The sequence below is a fragment of the Canis lupus genome, chromosome 8, assembly GCF_003254725.2.
Source record: "Canis lupus dingo isolate Sandy chromosome 8, ASM325472v2, whole genome shotgun sequence".
Taxonomy (NCBI): domain Eukaryota; kingdom Metazoa; phylum Chordata; class Mammalia; order Carnivora; family Canidae; genus Canis; species Canis lupus.
Window position 1 is genome coordinate 70,887,854 of NC_064250.1, and position 19,747 is coordinate 70,907,600.

General features: G+C 41.6%; 1 protein-coding gene across 4 annotated transcripts in view; it reads left to right on the top strand.

The window, feature by feature from the left end:
• Positions 1–19,747, top strand: part of TRAF3 (TNF receptor associated factor 3) — a 115,851-nt gene that overhangs the window by 39,735 nt on the left and 56,369 nt on the right. The window contains exon 1 of one of the 4 annotated variants that reach the window (XM_049113503.1): positions 4,811–4,949. The exons of 2 other annotated variants lie outside the window; for them this stretch is intronic. The gene's annotated coding sequence lies outside the window, so the exon portion shown is untranslated. Of the gene's footprint in view, positions 1–4,810; positions 4,950–15,093; positions 15,221–19,747 lie in introns of those variants that run through there. One more of the 4 variants, XM_035719569.2, reaches the window with a different exon arrangement.

Genomic DNA, 19,747 nt, shown 5'->3' on the forward strand with positions numbered 1-19,747 from the left:
TTTGTTTATTTGTTTCCTTAATTGAGGTGGTGAGCTATATCACATTAAGGGATGTTAACTATCTGATGTCTGGCCTGTGGTACGATTGTGTCAGCTTTTTAAAAAAGTAACTGTATGAGATAGTCCATGACATATGATTCACTTATTATAAAGCATCTAATTCCATGTTTTTTTTTTTTTGTATATTCAGACTTGTGCAGTCATTGCTTATTTTGGACATTTCATGTAAATAGAATCATATAATGTGTGGTATTTTCTGTCTGGCTTCTTTCACTTAGCATGATGTTTTTTGTTTTTTGTTTGTTTGTTTGTTTTTTATGATAGTCACACACAGAGAGAGAGAGGCAGAGACACAGGCAGAGGGAGAAGCAGGCTCCATGCACCGGGAGCCTGACGTGGGATTCGATCCTGGGTCTCCAGGATCGCGCCCTGGGCCAAAGGCAGGTGCCAAACCGCCGCGCCACCCAGGGATCCCTAGCATGATGTTTTTAAGATTTATCCATGTTGCAGCATGGATCACTAAGTTGTTCTGGTTTGTTGCTGAATAAGATTTCATTGAATGGATGTACCACCTTTTATGTACCCATTAGCCCATTGGTAGATGTTTGGGCTGCTTCCCCTTTTTGGCTCTTAGGAATCATGCTGCTTGGAGCATGCAGGTACCGGTTCTTATGTGGACCTGTATTTTCATTTTTCTTGGGGTTTGTATCAGCTTTTGATGCTTCTTTGACCTACTCTTCAGGTTTTCATTTATATTTGTAAAGGGACTTTGCTACTTATAACTGAGCTTTTGACTCCTGTTTCAGGCTGGAAAACCTGGGCCTGGAGAAACAGCCAGAAGTACATACAGGATCCTTCTTTCCTAAGACCAGATCACATCTGGTGGTTATCACAGGGTCTTACCAGATGAGTATCCTTTTAGATTTGGGGCAGATAATTAAGTCTGTTCTTTATCCAAGCCAACCAAGTCTGTCTGTATTTTATATTTTTCTTGTGTTTTCTGCACTTCTTCTTGGGGACACCCTTTGTCTTTGACCCCAGCAGCACAGGGAGTGACAATGAATGATTTGTGTATTTTCCTTTCAGGCTGTATGCCACTCATTCCTTTCTTTTTTCTTTCTTTTTTTTTTGTGGTAATTCTGGTAACTGGGTTGCCTAGTTTTAAAGTAATAAACATCTTAAGGTAGTAGTGATACTCTTGAGTGTCTTGTTTAGTGTGCAAATGAGACCTATAGGAATGTTTCCATAATTGGTATCAGATTCATGTACATTAACAGTATTAGCTAATTGCCTGAGTTAGATGATGAATTTCATTACTGCTGTTAATAAAGGTTCTGTAATGGACATTCCAGTTAGTGATGAGAACCCTTTAGGCCTCTTGTCATGTATTTAAAGCCTGGCAAATTATTGAGTGCTTTGAAGATACTGGCTGTATTTTGTGATAGTTGTGCCTTACATTTTGAGAAGCTTGTACTTTGGGGAACCTTTCACATGTATTATATCAACTTAAAATGAAATCCACCCCACAGGGTTTGTAAGCTAGGACTTATTCCTTTCCTATAGACCAGGAATCCCAGATTCAGAAGGAGCAAGCAATTCCTGGGAGCAGTGTCAGAGGAGACAAGAGTGCCCTTTTCACCCTACCCCATGCAGTGAGCTGAGAGGAGGCAGGATGTGGGGAGACCAGGCCCTGCCCTGGCCAGGAGGGTTATGCCAAGTCCAAAGCAATCAGACAGCTAATGGCCAAGCAGCACTACTTTAATACCTAGTGGTATGCTTATGAAGATTTCTTCTGTTGGTGCCTCTCTGCCTCTTCATCCATAAAGTAGAGATAAGAGGAGGCTACACCACAGGCAGATGGAGACCTCTGGTCTGTTAGTGGCTGGATCTGGTTCCCAGGCATTGACCATTGATTTGCTGCCCTTAGTTTTTTGATGGTTGGCTTCTTTAGTAGTTTGAATGGGCTTGTAGCATGCTCTTCTATCACCCTCCTTCCTCTGACCTCAACCAGTAGCCCTGGAGGCCACTCCCCTGCGGCCTTTCTTCACTGGTGAGCACTACCCCAAAAGTAGTTCTTATTGCTGGGGGTTGGACAAGGGTCTCCCCCCCTGGGCCAGCATTCCACCCACCCTCCAGGGTCTTGGAGTAAGACCTCTGCTAGTTCCTCCAGACAGTCCTGGGACAGCCCCCTCAGGCCAGAACACAGGATTCCTGCTTCAGAGGCACAGGGTCCCTGGGCTGAGAGATCAGAAGGGGACGAGCTTTGTTACAACACGGCAGATGGTAGGCTGGTGGGGGTGCATGCCTGTCACAGAGGACCAGCCTTGATCCCTGATTTGAAAGGCACAGTGCTCACAGACCGTCTTCTGTGGGGAGTGCCCACACTGGCACCTGAATATGCCCAGAGGCATTTGATAAAAGTTCCTGTGAGGCTGTTAAATCACTAGTGAGTTTCTACAAAGCACAGTGATGGCAAAAAAAAACATTTCCTCACAAGCTGCCTGCTGCCTTCCCCTCTGATTGTCCACCTTATGCTGTGAGATTATCCAGCTAGTCAGGAATTTACACATGAGGTACATTTGATTTGGTTGAAAATATTCATTGATTCATATCACACCTTTTTTGGGAGAGGTCAGGGTAGAAATCAGGCAGTATTTCCATAAATCTGATCTGTCCCACTCCCACGAGTGAAACTCTGGGGGGGGGGGGCAGCCCCGGTGGCGCAGCAGTTTAGCGCCCCCTGCAGCCCAGGGTTTGATCCTGGGGATCCTGGATCGAGTCCCACATCGGGCTCCCTGCGTGGAGCCTGCTTCTCCCTCTGCCTGTGCCTCTGCCCCCCACCCCTCTCTCTCTCTCTGTGTCTCTATGAATAAATAAAATCTTAAAGAAAAAAAAAAAAGAAACTCCAGGGGGGCATCATCTTTTCCAGGCCTTGTTAGTGGCCATCACTTTTGCTGGGTGCCTAGAAAAACAGTATATTGGGTAGTTAGGTATGGACTGAGAGCCTGAGTACTGGGGTTTGAATCCTGGTTCTCCCCCATGCCCCAGTCTCCTCAGCTGTCAGATAGGGAGGATGCTGGTGGTGGTCTCACAGAGAGACAGGTCCTGCATGTGTAGCAGTGGCAGCTGCCTATGGCAAGCCGTCTTGAGACCACCAGCTGCCACGGTGATGCATGGCAGCTACCCAAGTGCCTGCTTCAGTGGGGATCCTTCCATAGCATGTGGTGACTGCTAGGGATGATGGGAACCCAGAGGAAGGGTCCTTGCTGCTACCTAGGGGAGAAGATTCGGAGCCTGAGGTGTGAAGGGTGGGGGTTAGGTAAACAGAGGGAAGGCAAAGCAGAGGATTCTCATCAGAGGAAATAGCATGTTTGCAGGGATACAACATTTCATTTCTATTACCAGAATGAAGGGTGACCAGTAGGTTCTTTAATCTGTGTGTTCCTTCACCTGATCCTTTACCAAGCACTGTTTGGTGCCAGGCTGGGCATTCAACTTAGGGTATAACAAAACCTGTCTGAGCAAGGTTAGTATTCCTCATCAGGAGGTAGTCACCAGAATCTCTAGAAGACAGCTCTTACTTACTGAGGGGCTCTGTGGTGCGAGAGCATAGTATAGAGCTGCCCTGCAAGGCTCAGATTCTGTTACCTCTCAGCTGTCAGTCAGTCCGTGCCTGCCCAGGGCTGCTGTGAGGGTTTGAGGGTTCCAGAACACAGCCTTGCTGAGGATGCACTAGTGCATGGTGAAGAACGTGTGTGTACCATTTTGAGGATGCTTTCCCTTCATGTCTCCATTTTCTTAGCAGAGTGAACATCCTTTAGCTCCTGTTAAATATACCTTCCTCATAGAACTTGTCCTGGATCCCCAGACTAACTCCAGGTCTGCCCCTTTGTATGCTGGCCCCCTCTGTCATGCAAGTCCTCATGCTTAGAGTGACTTGTTCTCCGTTGGTCTTGTCCACTGGAGTGCCTGGAACCATCAGGATGGTGAGTTCTGCTTTATTCATGCCATTTCACACACAGCATGTGGTTGGTTAATGCTCACTAAATATATTGAATGAATGGATGCAAAGTAAAGGTCACTTAGTAATCATGCTACTATTTTAAGTCTTTTTCTGAATTTGGGTTGTATGGTTAATGGTTTAGTATTTCAAGGGTTATGATCATGTAATGGTTTTTACTATACTGCGAAGGTAGCTGGGTGTTCAAGGTGATTGCTGCCCACGGAGGAACTAGAAGTTCTTACTGTACTTGCATTTTCTGGAATGAAAGTCATGGTTCATTCTCAGTAGCTTTTCAGTAGGGGCTTTGAGGCTTGTGTGAAGCGGCAGATGTGCAGGATCCTCACAGAGAGTACTTGAGCATTAAAGATGGTGTGTCATCATGCACATTTCATTAATTTTAGCATTCTTACCCAGCACAATAAATCGTCAAAACCATTCTCCAGTAGAAACCACAAACCAATCAGCCTTTGGAAATCTAGAAATGCCACCCCCCGCTGAGGTGTTTGCAACATTTTTTTAAAGACCCTTATAAAATCTTTGTGATTCAAAAGGCAGCTTTCTGTGCCAGGGGAGTCTCTCTCCAGCGCTCTTGCTTCTGAGGTTTGTAGCTTTCAGAAAGACTGCAATGCAGCGGTCACCAAAGTCTCTGTTAATATGGAAACAACTGGTGGTGAGGTCTTTTGCTCCCTTTCTTAGCTGATGACTGTGGCCTGCAGTCTGAAGAAGGAGGTCATGAAGACAGAGCTCCCCTGGGCTTAGCTGTTTTGGGATAAGAGCAGAAGTGATTTTTTGTGAACGTCGCAGCTAGTGCAGGCATGTCCTGCAGCAGCTGTGTGAAGTTACTGATGCAGTGGGTTTCCTGGGATGTGAGATTCAAGATGCCTTTGCAGGTTGTGCACTGTAATTCTGTTCTCTTCTCTGTGTTCAGATGGAGGATGATGAGAAGGTAAGGACTTTAGAAATCATGTATAATATGTATTTTAAACGTTTATGAATATCCCTAGTGAAAATGAAGAATTATGATTGAGTAGATTTCTTTTGAACCAAAGAAATAAAACTTTGATTTCTTATTAAAGGACAGGGTGAATGTTTGAACAGTCTTCTTATTTAGTGTTGACAAATGCCATTTAAATAAATTATTAAAGATGTTCTTTAAAGAGATCTGCTTGTTCTTTGACTTACTGAACATGATTGAGTTCCAGAGATGTAGACACGGATAGAATGGATTTGCTTCTTTAACTTAAGCAATGACACTGTCATTAATCTGGCATGGAACATTTTATTTCACAAAATCTCAACCATATGGCCGTGGATGAGGAAATCTAATTTCCTTAGTTCTTATTTGCCTTCAGATGAGCATTTTCAGATGTGCAGAGCTCTGTGCTTATCCTGGGGTGAGTTGGATACTACCTCCAGCTGCTCCTCTTTGTTTATCTAAGAGGGAGACTGAGAGTCAGAACTGAGGTTTATTTATTTGTCTATGAAGTAGTGGCCCCCAAACTGTATTAAATGCATTATGGGTGGTAATTTATATGTCCAATGCCAAGAAATATACTGTCAGGGTTACCATGGCAACTGCATGCATTCTGAAAAGCTTATGAATGGGTACTGAACCTTCTGGCATTTTAAGTGAGATGTTCCAGCTGAGAGCCTGCATTCATGATTAGTGTAAATAAATTCAGCTTTCTGTGTGTATCACATCCCTTTTTTTCCGTTTACCAGTTATCTATTCAGCTCAGTTCTTCCTCTGCTAACATCTGCCATGGTCTCTTGGTTCCTGGCAACAGACTATTGTTAAGAGATGGTTTTCAACTTGAGGCTGGAGAGTGAGCCTGTGTGTGCGGGTGTCCCAACACCTCAGTCTGTGGGTGGTGTAGAATGGGCTGGCAGGTCTGTGCCTCCTGAGGGCTGGAAATCCTCGACAACCTCAAGGCATAGCTGCAACCCCGTATGCTGGTGTGGTTCTGGCAGAGCTTCTATCTGTCTGGAGAGCTTCTTTCCAGTAACACAACCCAGGGCTCTAAAAGAGCCTGACTTCTAGGGAGGCAGCCCTGCCTAATTTGTTTCTAGGATATGATGATGGTTGGTTTTGGAGAGGCAGGCCCGGGTTAGAAAGACCCGTGTTCAAAATGCCAAAATCCTGAAACTAATATATGAAGGCCTGTTATCTTCATTACCAAAGGATTGCTTGTTATTGGTTAGAAATGTATGTAGCATAGTTTCTTTGAAAACTAGTTCCCCTTGTGCCTTGAAACTCTATTGGTACCTCGATTACATGGGACTAGAATATTGATTGTTAATATTTTGAAAAAGGCACCTGTACAGCTTGCCTAGGAAGTCCGAGGATGGTGGTGGCTGCTGAGGCAGTAGCTCCCAGGAGGCGGCTGTGCAGGCTCCAGGAAGACATTCACACTTGTGTGGAGCCCATGCTCTGTATTGAGGATCTTTTTTTTTTTTTTTTTTTAAAGATTTTATTTATTTATTCACGAGAGAGAGAGATAGAGAGAGAGAGGGAGGGAGAGAGGCAGAGACACAGGCAGAGGGAGAAGCAGGCTCCCTGCAAGGAGCCTGATGTGGGGCTTGATCCCAGGACTCCAGGATCGCACCTCCAGGCTGAAGGCAGGTGCTAAACCTCCAAGCCACCCAGGCGTTCCTATTAAGGATCATTTAAATCACACAGCTTAGATGTTAAGCATGAGGGTAAAGTCAGACTCCCATCAGTGGGCATTTTGGAGTAGCTCATCTACGGACCTTTGTTGAGAATCCTCATCTCATTCAGTCTCTTTATTTTACAGATGAGGAGACTGAGGCCCAAAGAAACTGTGCCGCTTGGTTAAGGTTCCACCACAGGTCAGAACCAGATCTAGAGTTAGAAACCTGGCTTCTAGTTTTCTGTTTTCCTAAGGATCACTTTCCTGACAGAAGAATTTTGTTTTTTGCTTTTCTTTTTATAAAAAATAAATTAAAAAGGCCTACATAATAACAGGAATAGAACTCTCTAATTTATAAAAGTTCCTATTTTCTCATTCTTCTTTCTTTATCTCATTTATTGAACTTCTACTCAGTGTGCTGGAGACTTGAGGGGCACGTCTTCTGCCCCTCAGGCCTCATGCTGTGATGAGAGTGTGTGACCTATGCACCAGAGCGCTCAGCCTGCGCAGCTCTGCAGCTGCATTCCGCCAGTCTGTGGTAGCCTGCAGAGAGGCTAGATGCCCAGGGGTCTCTGGGGGGAGCTGAATCATCACCTATTACCTCAAGGTCACAGCACTGTGTTGACCAGGGCAAAACGACACAGTAATATTAGGTGCAGCTCATATGTTACACCTTACTTACTACAAATAATAAGAGGTTGAGCTTGTAAGGCTACTTCTACTCAGCTTACCAGGCAGCTAGGGCATTCTCCCAGGACCTGGCACCTATAGGCACCCCACCCCCACCCCGCCCCTGCCCCTGACACTGAGCTCTGTGCAGGTAGGAGGCACATTTCTCACTGTTGGATCTCAGGCTCAGTACATAACAGAAACCTGTTAAGAAACCCATTAAGTGTCTGGATAACTTTGGAGCCCATGAAAACTTATAGGGCTATTGCAAATTTGGGGGTGGTGGTCAAAGATGACAGAGAAGGAATAAAGCTCAGTGCAGGTCAAGCAGCATTTGGATCCTGTTGCTCAATAGGCACATGGTAAAATACAGGACAGTTTGTGATAGTGAGAACATGATTGAAAATACAGTCTTTAGAAGTTTCCTTTTAGTGATGTATAAAGAGCCCAGGACAAGTGTGTTGTTATCCTCCGGTGAGAGAGAATTAAGTAATCTTTCTCTTGAAAGAGCTACATCAAAGGAGTCTTAGATGTAACCTTTCAGGAGGAGAAAGATTGCTGCTTTCAGATCTCAGGGGGTTACTAATTTTCTTGATATGAGGAATCCTGTAACCCAGATGCCCTGCCTAACAGTCTGCCTTCATCAGGTCTCTAAAGAAAGTGCCCTAGCAAACAGCCTGGTGTTGTGTTCCCCAGGCAGTTGAGATGGGTAGAACCCAGGGGGATGACGACACGCTCCTTGAATGCACACCACCATGTGAGTCCACGTGCAGGAATACGTACTCAGTTATGGTAAGTGAATCAGGCACTGGTATTAGAAGCCTGTGAAACACAAAAAATGAATTCAGCAGTGTAATTAAAATTGTTCTTTTGACTTAGAAGAATCAAAATTTCTTTTAATTGAAGGAGAACAGTATCTTGACTTGTCAAAAAAGTACATTCAATTAAAAATGACAGATTTTTAAACTTAGAGAAGCCCTGTATGTGTTACAAAATGGCATTTCACAGGCAGATTTATTAATTAGGATTATTTTGCAAGGGTCTTCATACCCTCAGGTTGGAGTAAGCACCCCTTTTATGTGCAGACTGTGCTCAGCCATAAGACATCTGTGTAATTGGGTGACTTGTATTTTCTGAGTCACTCCCCTGTTCCACTGCAACTGTCTCTATAGTAGCAGGTAGAGTTGAAACAATCTGCAGAGAAAGGGTCAGGATAGAGCTCAGGTTGGCCATCTCTTATGTGTTTTAGACTATTGAAGAGCCAAACTGAAATGTTAAAACCTCCAGACAGATTGCTGTTCTGTTCCTCCTCTTCGCCCAGGGCTCCAGAGGCAGTGTAAGGCCTAGTGGATACCTCCTGGCCAGCTCCTCTTCCTCCAGCCCCAGCCTGGAGTCCTATTGTTGTCTGGGGGCCGGGGTAGGACTTTTTCTCAGCTTAGAGCCTTAACTCCCAACCTGCAGTTCCTAGCATATTGTTTCCCTTTTTATTCTGCGTGGGGTTTTGAAAATGTCTAATAGTGCTGGATGGTTTTATCATTCATCATTATGAGTGGTATTGTTTATTACAATTTGCAACCACAAATCTGGTAAAACAAATTCATTTCCTACATTCAGACTGTGCTCATCTAAAAATTCTGTTTATAACATTAAGTCAGAAGAAGGCTTCTATTATAAGTTGTTGAGAAGCAACTCTGTACCCCTTTTAATAAAGCTATTTTTGAAATGTAATTTAATGCCTGCAAGTAAATTGCTTGGAGGTTTAGTTCCTTGCTTGCAAAAGAAGTGTGAAAAGGAAAGTATTTTTTAAATACATTTTCTGAGCTCTGGCCAGCAACCCATTCATTCATTTAATATTTATCAATTTACCATATGATTATTCTTATGTATATATATGTATACATATGTATATGTATTTTATATATATACTTATATCCTTGTATTTTATATATATTAGTGGATATGTGTGTATATATGCTTATGTGTGTACTAATATTAATATCAAGCAGAAGTACAGCAAAAAGATTGGTATCCTCGAATTATAAGGCAATTTTTTTTCCTGTGTAACCTATAAAACGAGATACTGAATTGATAGTACTGAGCCACTTCTTAAACACTGATTTTTCTTTTTGTATTTATCTATGTTTATATTTTTTAAATCTGAGAATTACAGAAATAGTTAATTTCTACTGATCCTTCAGATTATGGCTTAAATGTCCTCTCCCCAAGGAGGGCTTCCATGTACTACCCACTTAAATGGTTGTCACTGGCGTGTTCACCCTGTGCTTCCTTGGCAGTTTTCATGTCACATGCATGCACACACACAGTTACGTGTGCTGTGTCCTGTTCCCTGGAGATGATGTTCAGGACCCCTGTCTTTCTTGTCCTCTCCTGCCTGTGCTGTGCTGGCCATTCTGGGCGCTGGAGTGCGTATTCCCTCTGAGGTGGCTGGGATGCTCTGTGTCCTTTGCAGGACTGTCTTGGAAGTTTTCAAAGTGTTTTCTTGATTCAACCAAGAGATCTTTTTTCTATTTATTTTTTTTTATTTTTTTAAAATTTATTTATGATAGTCACAGAGAGAGAGAGAGAGAGAGGCAGAGACACAGGCAGAGAGAGAAGCAGGCTCCATGCACCGAGAGCCCGACGTGGGATTCGATCCCAGGTCTCCAGGATCGCGCCCTGGGCCAAAGGCAGGCGCCAAACCGCTGCGCCACCCAGGGATCCCGAGATCTTTTTTCTATTACCAGCTTAATATCTTTTCAAATTATTGAATACTTGGATTTTTCCCTCCACCAAGGAGATGGAAACAACTGAGAGTAGATGACTGTTTACATCCTCAACGGTGCTTTCCTCTTTTGCTCTCCATGTTCTTTTCCTTGTAAATGAACAAATACATTGTGAGGGTAGCAGAGTTGAGTTTGTTTGTTTGTTTATTTATTTATTTATTTATTTTTGTTTTGGTAGCAGAGTTTAATGCATCCTTTGAATTCAAGTATAGAGATTTTTGAGGAGGGCAGCCCCGGTGGCGCAGCGGTTTAGTGCTGCCTGCAGCCTGGGGTGTGATCCTGGAGACCCAGGATTGAGTCCCGTATTGGGCTTCCTGCAGGGAGCCTGCTTCTCCTCCCTCTGCCTCTGTCTCTGCCTCTCTCTTCGCTCTCTCTGAATGAATAAATAAATAAATCTTAAAAAAAAAGAAAAAGATTTTTGAGGAGAATGATGTAGTTTTGAGAAACTAGTTAAACTAATTCCAGTGGGGGAAAAAAATCTGATCCCAGTGCTTTTGATATTTTAATTTATAGGAAATGCTCTTTTTGTTTTCCTAAGGACAGTGCCTGACTAGGGAAAGGTGTTGTCATTCAAAATTATTTATTGGGCACTTGTGAGAGTGGACATGTGGATCTGGCATCAGACAAACTGGTCCCAACCATTGGACCATTTGAGATGGTGCCCAGGGGCTGTGTGCAAGGCGTGGCATGGCATGGTGCAGTGAGGTCACAGCATGGCCAGGTGTTCCCTGACCTTGGGGCACTTCTCCCTACTGAGTCAGTCCTGGGATCTTTCAGCAGTGCTGATCTAACCTACAAATTTAGATTTATTTTCATTTTATTCCAGTAGAAAATTAATGAGGCCTTCTTTTGTGTAAAAAGTGTTGACAGTAGAATATTTTATGTTCAAAATATTGATTAATTTTGGGGGGAACCTAAGAGATTTGATGTTGCATAATAAATGTCTATTTAAATTCACTGAGTAAATTGCAGTGAATTGTAACTATATTAAGCAAAAGTGAACATTGCAGAATAGGTTTATTTGAAAGACTGATTAGATAAAAATTTCTTCGTAACCTGAATGATGTCACACTTTTGTACAGCCTTAAGTTAAAACAGTGTGATCAGTTGGATGTCATGTAGGAAACTTTGTACTGTGGGTACAGTAATTTTAGCAAAGGGGGTCACATTTGATTAGGAAGTTGATTTATTCTAGCATGAGAATATTAGATTCAAAAAGATCCTAGAAATATTACACTAGACATCTCAAGTTTTCAACATGACTCTATCTGTAAAAATATATGTGACATTTCATATTCTGGACTAAAGTAAGTATGTAGTGGTAATGGATATTCGACCATGATTTCATGTGGGCAAGACTTCAGAGAAACCTATCATAGTGCCAAAAACAAAACTAAACTCACCACTGCATTACAACTCCAAAACACGATTTTTTTTTTTACACAAGAGTAATTTTAACTATTATTCAGTAGCATGCGATAGTCATTCACTTTTTTTTTTTTTTTTTGGCATTCACTCTTAACTAGATCTTTTCCTCCTTATTCAGATCCATTTGGACAATGCTTTCCAAGAGTAAGCTAAATAATTCTAGTCAGTTCTCACATTTAAAGTACCTAGAAACCAAGCCAAATAATTAGTTAAACGATGCAGGAAATTTATTTTAGCCTTCACAATATCTCAGTATCTTCCTTGATCTGGTTGTGAATGTCCTATGTTAGTCCTAAGAGGGTAAATAAACTCCACGGATGTCAATGCTGAAATTCAAAACAATGAAAAAACACACTTGGTTTTAAAAAGTGACAAATGGGGACCCCTGGGTGGCTCAGCGATTGAGTGTCTGCCTTTGACTCAGGTCGTGATCCTGGGGTTGGGGATCTCTGCATGGAGCCTGCTTCTCCCTCTGCCTGTGTCTCTGCCTCTCTGTGTGTCTCTCATGAATAAATAAATAAAAGCTTTAAAAAAAAAGTGACAAATGTATTAGTTAAACATTATTGATGTTTTGGGAGTTTTGAGGCATGTATTTTGCAGGATTTGAGTTTATAGTTGTCTGACCTGTCCAGAATAGCAGTCAAGTCGTCATGGAGGGAGCTCTGGTCTTTGAGACCAGGCTTTCAGTCCTGCTGACTCTGACTTTGGGCAAGTTGCTGAGTGTCATTATCTTGGTTTCTCAATAGTCCAAGGAGGTCTTTCGAGCATTGGATAACCTTTTAAAGATAATTTGAGAGGTGCAAATGGCAAATCCAGTTTTACAGCATAAATCTTTTTTGATTCTTACGATATCATGAGTCAGTGAGTATGCCTTTGTTGATACAGTCTCTATCTGATAATAGACAGATGTTAGAAATGTGACTCAAGAGGCAGACTACTCTGTCATTTGGTAATGTGTAATGTTGGGAAATTGCTGAATCTTTCTGTTCCAGTTACCTCATCTCTGTAATGGGGGGGGGGATATTTATAGAGTTGTGAGGAATAAATGAGTAATTACAGGAATAATGTAATAACTACTAATACGTGTTGAATATTTACTGTGTGGTAGATGCTTTCTAAGTGCTGAGGGTGCAAACCTAAAAAAACCACATTAAAAAAAGATTTTATTTATTTGAGAGAGTGAGAGAGCACAAGTAGGAGCAGAGGGAGAGGGAGAAGCAGGCTCCCTGCTGACCAGAGAGCTCGATGTGGGGCATGAACCCAGGACCCTGGGATCAGGTTGTGAGCCAGAGGTAGACACTTAACTGACAAAGCCATCCAGGCGCCCCCCAAAAAGCACATTTTTTACTTCAGAAAGCTCACAGGTGAGAGAGAGAGAGAGAGAGAGAAGGAAGTTAAGTATAATCTACCCAGTGTAGGCTTGTGTTATGGTGGGTGTCCTTATAGTATAGATCAGGGCTTGAGGAAGGTCATGTCCACTGGGAGGGAAAAGGTCTCAGAAAAATGTTTGGAGGCATATAACCTTGTAAAAAGCAGGTACCGGTCAAGTGTGCCTGACACCTTGCTAGGTGCTGGGGCTCAAGGGAGGCTATAGATAAAATTAGGCAGCATAATCTCTGCCCTAAAGTTTCATGACAAGCTGTGAGTTGAATGTAAATGGTAGATGTTAAGATACTTGAACAGAGTCTTGAGATGAAGTGTCTGGCAGGACATAAAGGAAGTGAGAGGGAAGGAGCTAAGGCACAGGAGAAAGGGGCTGGTGGAGCACGTGTACAAGCCTGCCTCTGGGATGCAGAGACAGGGTCTTGGCAGGGAGGGCAGGCCTTCAGTGCCAGGTTGCGTGGGGCGGGCAGGCCAACTCATACATAAGGCCAGGTCAGAAGGAGCAGATAGAAGAGGGAATTTGAGGGTGGGGGTGGCTTCATGAACTCGAACAGTGTCTGATTATTAAATTAACTAGTTTCATGAGTTTTGACTATTCATAAAAATTATAATTCGAATTTCATAGTCTTTGTTTCTCCACTAAATGTAATACCTTGACATTTTTAATTAAGGGAAAAGCTTTATTTGGTCATTACATTTGAAAATATTCTCCTGTACTTGTGCTTTTAGAAAATGAAGTAAACACAGAATATGTAGAAGTTGGCTTTTGTTGGCAGGTTTTTATTCTTGCAACCATGAGAATCCTTTTGCTTGTGCTTGCCTAGTGCTTTCCTGCTGCATTTACTAGAGAGGAGTACCAGCAGGGTGGTAATCCTGCAGAATCTGGAATGATAGTTTGTTGCTTGATTTATTTTTAATTGAAATGATGTGTTGAGAACCTTGGCACCTTACTTTCATCAGTTAGTAAATTGACTTGGTAGCAGTTGCTGATGGCTGTTTTTGATATACTCCATAATATAAATATATCACCTGGACAATGTATAATTACAGTATTATTTTACAGTTATAGTATCTTTGTGTGCATGTATTTAGTCATTATACGAAAGTTTTTATTTATTTTATTTTATTTTATTTTTTTAAAGATTTTATTTATTTATTCATAGACACACAGAGAGAGGCAGAGACAGAGGCAGAGGGAGAGGGAGAGGGTGAAGCAGGCTCCATGCAGGAAGCCTGATGTGGCGCTTGATCCCCGGTCTCCAGGATCACACCCCAGGCTGCAGGCGGCGCCAAACTGCTGCGCCACCAGGGCTGCCCGAAAGTTTTTATTTTTTAACTAATTTATTAAAAACATTTTTTAAAATTTTAAGTAGGCTACACACTCAACATGGGGCTTGAACTCACAACCCTGAGATGAAGAGCCATTTGCTCTACCAACTGAGCTAGCCAGGTGCCCCAATTATAGGAAAATTTTTATATTCTTGTAACAGTTTGCTGCCTACAAGGTGGGTATGTGTGGGAATATGTACACATTAGACTTTAGTTGCAAATAGAAGGAATTTGAACATAGTGTTTCATATTGAAGCATTTTCTGTTTTAAGAGATCTCTGAGAAAGAAAACATTTAATTTTCCAGTTCTGATAAACTCTTCTAGTTATAATATATTAGTGTGATGTATTTAATAAGAAACTTACTCCTGGGGGCATCTGGGTGGCTCAGGGGTGAGCGTCTGCCTTCTGCTCAAGTCGAGATCCAGGGGTCCTGGGATCAAGTCCCACATTGGGCTCCCCTCAGGGAGCCTACTTCTCCATCTACCTATGTCCCTGCTTCTTTCTCTGTGTCTCTCATGAATAAATAAATCTTTTTTTTTAAAAAAAAGAAAGAAAGTTACTCCTGAATTTTGCATTTCTGCCATGATGGAATAATGGGGACCAGGAGCAGGTGAGGCAAGAGAGGTACTTGCCTCACGTGCAGAATTGCAGGGGGCACCAGAAAGCTCAATAATTGAGATTAATAAATATGGTAAGGGCATCTGTCTGGCATAGTCGGTAGAGCATGTGACTCTTGATCTCAGCGTTGTAAGTTTGAGCCCCATGTTGGGTATAGCGATTACTTTAAATATTAAAAAATCTTTTTACTTATTTAAAGATTTATTTTAGTGAGGAGTGGGGCAGAGGGAAAGAGAATTCTCAAGCAGATGCCCTGCTGAGCACGGACCCCAGAATGGGCTCGATCTCATGACCCTGAGATCATGATCTGAACTGAAATCAGAAGTCCGATGTCCAACCAACTGAGCCACCCAGGTACCCCCCCAAATAAACATTTTATTTTATTTTATTTTATTTTTTTAAAATTTATTTATGATAGGCACACAGTGAGAGAGAGAGAGAGAGAGAGAGGCATAGACACAGGCAGAGGGAGAAGCAGGCTCCATGCACCGGGAGCCCGACGTGGGATTTGATCCCGGGTCTCCAGGATCGTGCCCTGGGCCAAAGGCAGGCGCCAAACCGCTGTGCCACCCAGGGATCCCCCAAATAAACATTTTAATACAGTGCTTTTAAAAAATCAAATTTGATGCAAAGATCCATAATGAAAAAAAAAAGATTTTAAATACATATAGGATCAGAATTAGTGATTTTTCCTTTTGCCTCAATTTTAAATTTTAATATTTTTGCTTCTCATGGATTTTTTCATTAATTTTGATTTTTATCGCTATTACGGAGTTTTTTGGCACTCCCTTAAAATTTGTACCCGAGGCCAGTGCCTCACTCACCTCAACCTAGTCCCAAACCAGACTCCCATCTTAAACAACATGAAAGCCAGATAAAATATATGAAACAACTGTTTTAGACATTGGTCAACAGACAGGTTAGGACTGTGTTCCCTGAAATAAAAGAAATGAGACCTGCAACCATTCCAGCTTATCCTCTAGAGCAAGGTCCAAGAAATTTTTCTGTAAAGGGCCAGATAGTAAATATCTCAGGCTTTTCAGACCATATGGTCTCTGTCACAACTACATACTAAACTCTGTGTCTGCTTTCCTACCAAGTATGTAAATAAATTGGTGTGTATTCCAATAAAACTTTATAAGAACTAGTAGTAGGTTAGATGTGGCCCCCATGCTGTAGTTTTCACAAACTTGTCTTAGAGACAAGTCTCTTGTCTCTTGTCCTAGAGACAGTTTCCACACTGCAGGCAGGGGCAGGGAACTGAGCCCACTGGTCTTACTGAAGTGGCAAACACTCAGTGTTTGGGAGGACTAAGTGGCTAGAATGGGGGGCATGCAAAGTATAGGAGGGGAAGGGAGCTACTTGGAGGACTCCAGAAAGCTGCAGAAAGACTCCCTTGAGGCTTTGGCTGAGTACTGACCAGCAAATACATGAAGAGAAACACTTCAAAGCAAGGAAAAGAACCACCAGAAAGGAGTAGACTGAACAATTTGTGGACATCACACAAGATTGAGATAGTGTGTATTCCCATCATATTACCACTCTAGAGTAATATCAGTTAGATCCTTTTAAAACTTCTTCTTAAATCTTTGTTAGGGAGGGTTCAGAGTAGCTTTTTCCATTTAGGGCATCAGATAGACTCCCCTCACCTCAGTAGTGGGGCTGGATTAGTTCTAGACCAGAAAGACTGCTGCAGACCTGCCCTCGCTTGTTCCAAGTAACAGTTCCCAGAACAAAGTCCCACCTGTATGTATGTATGTTTTTATTTGTTAATGTGTGTTTTTTTTAAAGATTTTATTTATTTATTCATGAGAGACAGAGAGAGAGAAAGAGACAGAGACACAAGCAGAGGGAGAAGCAGGCTCCATGCAGGGAGCCCGACACGGGACTCGATCCCAGGTCTCCAGAATCAGGCCCTGGGCCAAAGGCAGGCGCTAAACCGCTCAGCCACCTAGGGATTCCCCCTGTTAATGTGTTTTTAAAGATTTATGTGTTTATTTGTGAGAGAGTGCACGTGCATGTGCATAAGCAAGAGGAGGGGCAGAGGCAGAAGGAGAGAGAGGATCTCAAGCAGAGTCTCCACTGAGCACAGAACCTGACGCAGGGCTCAATCCCAGGACCCTGAGATCATGACCTGAGCCAAAATCAAGAGTTGGCTGCTTAACTCCCTGAGCCACCCAGGCTCCCCAAGTCCCAACTGTATTTAAAAGGAAGTAATAAAACCCAGCTCCCAACAACATAAAAAAATTTTAGTGTCCAGCATCTTATAAAAATTACCAGGCATGCAACAAAGCAAGAAAATATGACTTTAACCAGGAGAAAAAATCAACCAATAGAAACAAATCCAAAAATAATAGATAAAGACATTAAAATCACTGAAAAGCAAGTTGTACATACTCAAGGATGTAGAGAAGAATGAGCATAATTAGCAAAAGATACCAAAAAACCTGAAAACTTCTGGATGAAAAATAGAATACCTGAAACGAAAAATGCAATAGAGAGATTAACATCAGGTTGGTACTACAGAAGAATTGGTCAATGAATGTCAAGACATGGCACTAGAAATGATGCAAAATCTAGCAAAAGAATAGGGAAGACTGAAGAGAATAGCAGAGCATTTAGGGACCTGTGAGACAAAATCAGCTGTTCTCAGATACGTGTAACTAGAGTTCCAGGAGAGGAGGGAATACAGTTTGCATTTGAAGAAATAATGGCTGAAAAAAAAAATCCAAATTTGACGAAAACTACAAAGCAGAGCGCTCAAAAACCTCAAATAGGATAAACAAAGAAAGCCATACCAATATTGTACATAATCCCATTGCTGAGAAAACAGTGGTAAAGAGGGGTGGGAAGCAACAAGAAGAAAAGACATTACACAGGAACAGACAGAAATGGCAGCTGACATCTGGTCCGAGCTTGTGCTAGCCAGAAGACAACACAGTGACATGTTTAAAGCACTGAAAGAAAAACCTGTTAGTTCAGAATTCTGTACCTAGAGAAGATATCTTTCAGAAATAAAAGTGAAATAATAATTTCTAGGCCAAGAAAAGCTGACAGAATTTATTGCCAGTAGAACTGCAGTACATGAAATCTTTAAAGGAAGTTCAGGTAGAAGGAAATACACCAGATGAAAATTTTTAGAGAGGAATGAACCATAAATGGTTGATAAATATTGTCACTTTGAGTTGCTTTTTAAAAAATGGTTGTTTAAAGCAAAAAATAACAAAATTTTGTAGGCCTCCTAATACTTGTAGAGGTAAATGAATGAAAACAGTAGCACAAAGGATGAAGGGGGACTGGGATCATGGTACCACTATACTTAAAGTGGCATAACAGTATTTGAAGGCTAACAGTGATAAGTTAGAGATGATTATCCTACCCAGAAAAATCTGTCATCAGTGAGAAAAGAGGAAACATTAATGCCAATATCAGGTTTGTGAGAGAGGGTACCATTACAGATCCTACAGGCATTGAAAGGGTAGTAAGGGTAAAATTGTGAGTAATTTTATGCCAATAAATTTGACAAATATATGAAAACATTCTTTGAAAAACAGAAACCACCAAAGCTCACTCAAGAAGAAATATATAAACTATCATCACTCTATATTTATTAAAGAAATTGAATTGGTAATGAAAATCCTCACTTCAAAGAAAACTCGAGACCCAAATGACTTCGCTGGTAAATTGTATTAAATGCTTAGAGAAGAAGGAATTCTAATCTGACAAAAAACTTCTCTAGAAAATAGAAGAGGAGGGAATGTTTCCCACCTCCTTCTGTGAGGCCATCACTGCCCTGAAAGCAAGACCAGACAAAAACATTACAATACAGGAAAACCACCAAGCACATTTATCATACACACATGTCTTTCATACATATTAGGTCCATATGGAAACATATAAAAAAGATATTGCTTAATGATCAAGTGAACTTTATCTCAGGAATGAAAAATTGGTTTAACACTGGAAAATCAATCCGTATAATCCACCATCATAATAGATCAAACACGGAAAAATGAGAAGCATGGAGATGGAACGGAAAGCACAAAGGGACACAGAGGAAATAGTGATATCCATCACAGGTATGATTGGGTTCTGGAAGGAGAGGAGAAGGACAGTGCAGAAGCAGTGTTTGAAGGGATAATGGCCGAGAAGTTTCCAGAAAGTTGAAAGAAGCCAAACCTCAGTGTTAGGATGTTCAACAAATGACTGACACGATATCCTAAATAAAAAGAAATCCACACCCAAACACCTGGCTGTGAAGCATGTGATTACCTGCAAAGGAACAGCAGGCAGCTTCTCAGCACCAGCATTGAGAGCCACACAGCACTTGGAATAATGCCTTCAGTACATGAAAGGAAACGATTCTCTCTCTAACCAAAATAAATGAATATTCTATAAAATGTTAATGGTGACAAAAATATGTGCACATGCGTAAACACACAATGTTAGGACTTAAGTTGGAAATATGATGAATGGAGTTAATATTTTAAAGTCCTTAAAAAAATAAAGTCCTTGCTGTCTGAGAGAGGGTAAAGATATAGTGGCCTTTGAGAAGAACCTGCACATTATAATTTCTAAAGTAATCACTAAAAGAACAGGGGTGCCAGGGTGGCTCAGTTGATTAAGCATCCAACTCTTGATCTCAGCTCTAGTATTAATCTGAGAGTCCTGAGATCAGGCGTTGTGTTGGGCTCCACACTGGACATGAAGCCTACTTTATTTTATTTTATTTTTTTTAATTTATTTTTTATTGGTGTTCAATTATGAAGCCTACTTTAAAAAAAAAAGAATTCCATTGTGGCAATTGTCAAATGCAAAATTCTTAGAAATGTAAGAAATGTAAACGTAAAAAAAATTTTTTTAATAGAAAGCAAGTGAGCA